Below are 6000 nucleotides of genomic sequence, written 5' to 3'. Positions count from 1 at the left end.
GCCTCCGTCTCCCGATCCTGATCCTGAACCGGATCCAGTCACAAAGCGTCTCGTCATCACCATTATGAAACATACCACAAGATATCAGATAATCCACATAAATAACTGGGAACCAACTCCCGACTAAACCCTAGGGGTTGTGACTTCCTTGATACGCGTATGGGTCCTGTGCTTTCAGTAGTACGAGCCCATACTACCTTCCACACCTACCCATATTTGTCTCAAGTATCACCACAACACCCTAACAATATACATAAGCATAGCGAGCGCTCAATCCTCACCCCTAGAGGAAGGCTAACTGTCTCACAAATGACCTACCGGTCCCACACAACTCACCCATCCATGAAACTTCCATCAACCCTGTAGCACCAGTGTATGCTAACCATACATAACGCTGGACCCTATAAACTTTCGAATATCCAGTTGAGAGAACCCCTTTCTATAATTACATCATATTACTCCAAAACATGCTACATGCATATTTATAAACAATATTTTACATTGATAGTTTAATTACAAAAGATTGGATACAAACCGACTAAGTTTTAGTATATTACATAACTACCCAGGAAATTATAATTTTATACATACACGATTACTAAAAACAAAAGTAATATAATTAACTATTCTAAATCTTCCAACAGTATATGTTTATATTGGATCCTTATTACCTGCAATAGTTAAACACTGAGAGGGATAAGCGGTGACGCTTAGTGAGTTCAAAAATAGATACAATATAACGTTATGCCATATATATACCAATATGGCAGAAGAAAAGAGGAACAAAGAACAACAAAGGCAGATGGGTATCATATGTCATGCTTTCCATATCAACAAATAATCTGATTCAAAGATTTACAATCAATGAGATCTAACAATTTCAATTTGATATACATCAATAAGACTTTAGCCCAAGTGGCACAAAAAATAAACTATTTTTGAATAAACATTTTGCTAGAATTTACAGGCTTTCAGCCTTATCCAGCATTTTGCCAGTGCCAAAGTGATGCTTACTTATACACTTCATGGTCAAAGGCTACATATCAGTACGCAAGTGATGCTTAGTCATTCACTTCAAGTCAAAGGTATAACACATTTTCATAAAAACACGGGAAAGCATATTGAACATATAACACATACACATATAATTGTTCCTATAATTTGAACTCACCGTGAAATAACCGGATGTTAAAATAGTAATTTGGGCAGCACTTCGTTCCTATAAATAATTTTCTTCGATGAAACCTGGGAGTTTTATTGAAAATCGGGCCTTGCGAGGGTTGAGCTTCAAACCGAAAAGATAAATTTCTCGGGGTCTTCGGGCACTTCGGGATGTTTTTCATAGGTAGGTTCCCGGGACTTCGAGGGTTGTAAAAAAGTTTATGGGAGTGAAAAATGTGAAAAAGGTGTAAAAAGTGTGAATTTTCCAACCAAAACCGGGAGGGTTCGCACCCTCTATATATAGCTGCGAGGCTCGGATCCGGAGGGAGGAGGAGAAGCCACGCGGCAACTTCGCAAGCGAGAGGGAGGGCACGCGTCGGAGGCTCGCATGCGAGACGTGGCTCGCTTCGGACACGCCACGGATGCGACACGCGTCGGACTCTCGCTGGTCCGTGCTTCAGATGAGTCATCGGGTCGGACACGGGGCAAGCTCGCGAGGAATGGGGCGACGTGGCCGAACCCTAGCCATGCGAAATTTCTCGGTTCTCGTGATTTCTCAGATTTTGTGTCCCGAACTTCAAAAATCCATAACTTTCGCATACGAGCTCCGTTTTCGACGTTCTTTATATGCACACGTAGGTGAAATTATGCTCTACAACTTTCGTTTAGAATCCGTCGGCTAATTTTAAATTTATTTTTATTATTTAATTTTTAACAGGCCGGGACAGAAAAAGTCTGTTAAAAAATTCATAACTTCTTCATCCGACGTCCGTTTTAGTCTGTCTTTTTACCGTTGTACTACTCTTGACGAGACCTTTGATTCTCGTTTAGGTTGTGTCAGCTAAAAATCACTCGATCTTTATTTCGAGTTTTTAGTTGTCTACTGTTATACCGAAACTTAGAAAAATCATAACCTCGTCATACGAAGTCAGATTTGGACGTTCTTTTTATGAAAATTCTCGGTTTAACGAGTACTACGACTTTCATTTAGATCATTAAGGCTAAAAAAGTAGTTTATCGAAAACTCACTTTTTACGCTAAATAGTGTTTGCCGGTTTTGTCGCGGATCTTCGATTGGTAATAACTTCTTCGTTATAACTCGGATTTCGATGAGGTTTTCGCCTAAATGTTTCTAACGAAATTATCTACAACTTTCAATAATAAAATTTTACTTATTTCAAATTTTATATTTTCGTTAAATTTCAATATTTGACTTTTGATTGGAATCTCATAAGACTTCCAATACATTTCGAGTGATTCTAAACATAGTTTTACTTCAAATCTCGTAAAAACTATCTTGTTAGAACTCAATGCTCAAAAACATATAATATTATTCATTTTAAGCTAATAAGCTTTACAAAACACGATAATCGAACAAGGTTATTAACGTGTATGTTACAAATACCTCCTCCTTTTGAGGATTTCGTCCCCGAAATTACTACGATTTAAACAAATAGGGATATTTCGCACTTATCTCATTCTTATTTTCCCAAGTATAATTTGGGTCTCGATGGTGTTTCCACTTGAAAAGCACCAACTCCACTTCTTTATTACGTAGATTAGTCGTTCTTTCGTTTACGATCTCTTCAGGCTCTTCTACATATGTTAACTTATTATCCACTTTCACCTCGGATAATGGAACCGTTTCATCATATATGCTTAAACATTTACGCAGATAAGTCACATGAAACACATCATGAATACCTGCCAAATCTTCAGGCAATTCCAAGCGGTATGCTTGTTACCAATTCTCTGGATGATTTTGAAAGGACCAACAAATCTAGGACTTAGTTTTCCTTACTTCCCAAATCGCATAATGCCTTTCCACGGGGATACCTTCAGCATTACGAAATCACCCACCTGGAATTCTATGGGTCGTCTCCTATTTTATGCATAGGACTTCTGTCGATCCTGGGCCGCTTTCATTCTTTCTCGTACAATTTGAATCTTGTCAGTGGTGTCTTGAATCATTTCAGGGCCTCCAAGGATTTTCTGTCCTATATCACACCAACATAATGGAGTACGACATTTCCGACCATATAATGCTTCATACGGTGGCATTTTGATTGAAGCGTGGTAACTGTTATTATATGAAAATTCAACAAGAGGTAAGTACTTGTCCCAGTTACCACCGAACTCCAAGACACATGCATGAAGCATATCTTCTACTGTTTGGATCGTTCTCTTCGTCTGACCGTCTGTCTGGGGATGATAAGTTGTACTGAGAGCAACTCGAGATCCCAATTCACGTTGCATACTCACCCAAAAATGAGAAGTGAAGCGAGTATCACGATTGGAAATAATCGTTAGTGGCACACCATGTCTCGCTACAATTTCATCCAAATACACTTGTGCGTATTTCTCCATTGGGGCCGTTTCACGCATGGCAAGAAAATATGCGCTTTTAGTCAACCGATCGACAATTACCCAAATGCTATCATTCTGTCTAGCAGTCTTTGGCAATTTGGTAATAAAATCCATGGATAGCTCTTCCATTTCCACACGGGAACACTAAGACTTTCTGGAATTCCGTAAGGCTTTTGGTGCTCTGCTTTGACTTGTAAGCATACTAAACATTCATGTACGTATCTTCCAATGTCTTTCTTTAATCCAGGCCACCAATAATCAGCTTTTACATCATAGTACATTTTACTTGTACCAGTATGTATTGATAGCTTAGACTTATGAGCTTCATAGCCTAGTACTAGCATGTTGTTCTAACATATCACAATATCAAATAATTGTATGGTATTTTGGGGTCTACTTACTGGCTTCGGCTGATCGTACACTTCGCAAACTCCTTCCTTATTTTGAAAACCATTTAAAATTATTTCAAAAATCATTTTCCTTAGTTTGAGACTGGATTCACACGAATGTTCCTCCAATTCACTCAAACCAAGGCTCTGATACAAACTTGTAACACCTATAAAAATTCAAGCCAATTTAAAACTTTTCAAAACATTTAAAACCAACAGTTATTACAAATTTGTTTTCAAAATAGTCTATATCAGAGTTTTTCCTCAGAAACATAAATAAAACATGAGGATCTGTACGATTATGCCTTTGCCTTGCCGCGATCCCCTGATGTGCCTGAAACAATAAACTAAAACTGTAAGCCCGAAAGCTTAGTGAGTTCCCCCAAAATACCAACCTCATATAACTATAATCATATCGTATCAACAAATACAGAACACCGTTCATAACGAGCCTTCAGCCTGAATGGACCGCCTCACAGGGCCTACAACCTATCTGGACCGATCCCGAGCCTACGGCATGACTGGACCGCCTCACAGGGCCTACAGCCTATCCGGACCGCTCATCGGGTATGTTGGCCTACAGCACAAAGCAGGACCGCCTCAACCCAACCCCCAATCGACAAACATGTGCACATAAATATCATACGCTAGCTCATATCATATAACAGTCAAACCGATCTAGCAGATCACTAATCATAGCAACATCTCAATAATCAGGGTACATACCTAACCGGTCACTAGCATAGCATCATCATATAATCAGGACACTGACCTAACCAGGTCACTAAGCATAAGCATATCACCTTCCTAACTACCAGGATGTAAACAATAAACATATCATGCGATAATCCTGATACGAATCCACAAAGGGCTGGCCTTTGTGCCTTAGACCCTATTGATATAGTGAGGATAACTCACCTCGCAACTGTCGACTCGAAAGATAAGCTCAACCTCTCGGATCACTGACACGAACTCCACCACCTATAGTTACCATAAAAACCATGTTTATAAATTCCCAAAATGCCCCAGAAGTCCAATAGTTAACCCTTGGTCAAAGTCAAAGTCAACTGTCCATGTTGACCTGAACTCGTCGAGTACAACCAACCACTCGCCGAGTTCCTGCATAACTCGTCGACTCGCCGAGTCACTTGAGTGACTCGTCGAGTTCCTAATGTTGGTGGCCGTACACTCCTTGGCCAGCTCGTCGAGTTCCTCTTGCAACTCGCCAAGTCCATACGTATCCAAAGGTTGGGAAAACCCTATCCGACTCGCCGAGTCACTCAACTGACTCGCCGAGCCCACGACAATCTTCATCGGACTCGCCGAGTTGACCATGCAACTCGCCGAGTCTCTTCAGTCCTTCATCCATACAGACGCTTTTAAGCCATGCTAAGGTTCCAAATTGTAGATCCAACTTCCCAAGACATGTTTATCACGTAAAGTTGCAAACTTTACGTGCATGCAAAGCTCTAAAGTCTTAAAATGACAAAACCAAGCTTATAAAGAAGTCTCACACTTGAGGGAAAGCTCATACTTGTCAAAGCTGATAACTTTATGGATCTAGAGACCAAGAAGAGCTCAGATCTGAAGTTGCAACTTCAGATCTTAGCTCAAACACAAGAAAGGTTTCCAAAGAAAAACACCCAAAAAGGGATCTAGGAAGAAATGAGCCAAGATAACAGCTTAATACCTTCAAAAGGGTGCCAACCGAAGTAGATCTCTGATTCCCATGAGTTCCTTGCTTCTGATCACTTGCTTTCCCCAAGCTTTTCTCACCAAAAATCCTTCCTCAAAGCTTAAATACACCAAAGAAGCATACACACACGAATTAGGGTTTTGAAATGTCAAGGGGCTGTGAAGGGGAGGCCAATGATCCTTTAAATAGGGTGCAAAACCCCGGAAATTAGGGTTTCATCATTCAGCTCCTACTTGTCGAGTCCCTACTTGGACTCGGTGAGTAGGTCACTTAAGCACGCAGACCAACCCGCTGCTACTCGACGAGTCGGGTACCCAACTCGTCGAGTAGGCCTTGAAATCAAGAAAAGTCTTGTATAAACAAAATCAATACCTGAGAATCGGGGCG

Source organism: Lactuca virosa, chromosome 1 (genome assembly GCF_052849685.1).
Source record: "Lactuca virosa cultivar CGN04683 chromosome 1, Lactuca_virosa_CGN04683_v6, whole genome shotgun sequence".
Taxonomy (NCBI): Eukaryota; Viridiplantae; Streptophyta; class Magnoliopsida; order Asterales; family Asteraceae; genus Lactuca; species Lactuca virosa.
The sequence above is the reverse complement of the archived record's forward strand: the minus strand, read 5'-3'. Positions refer to the sequence as shown.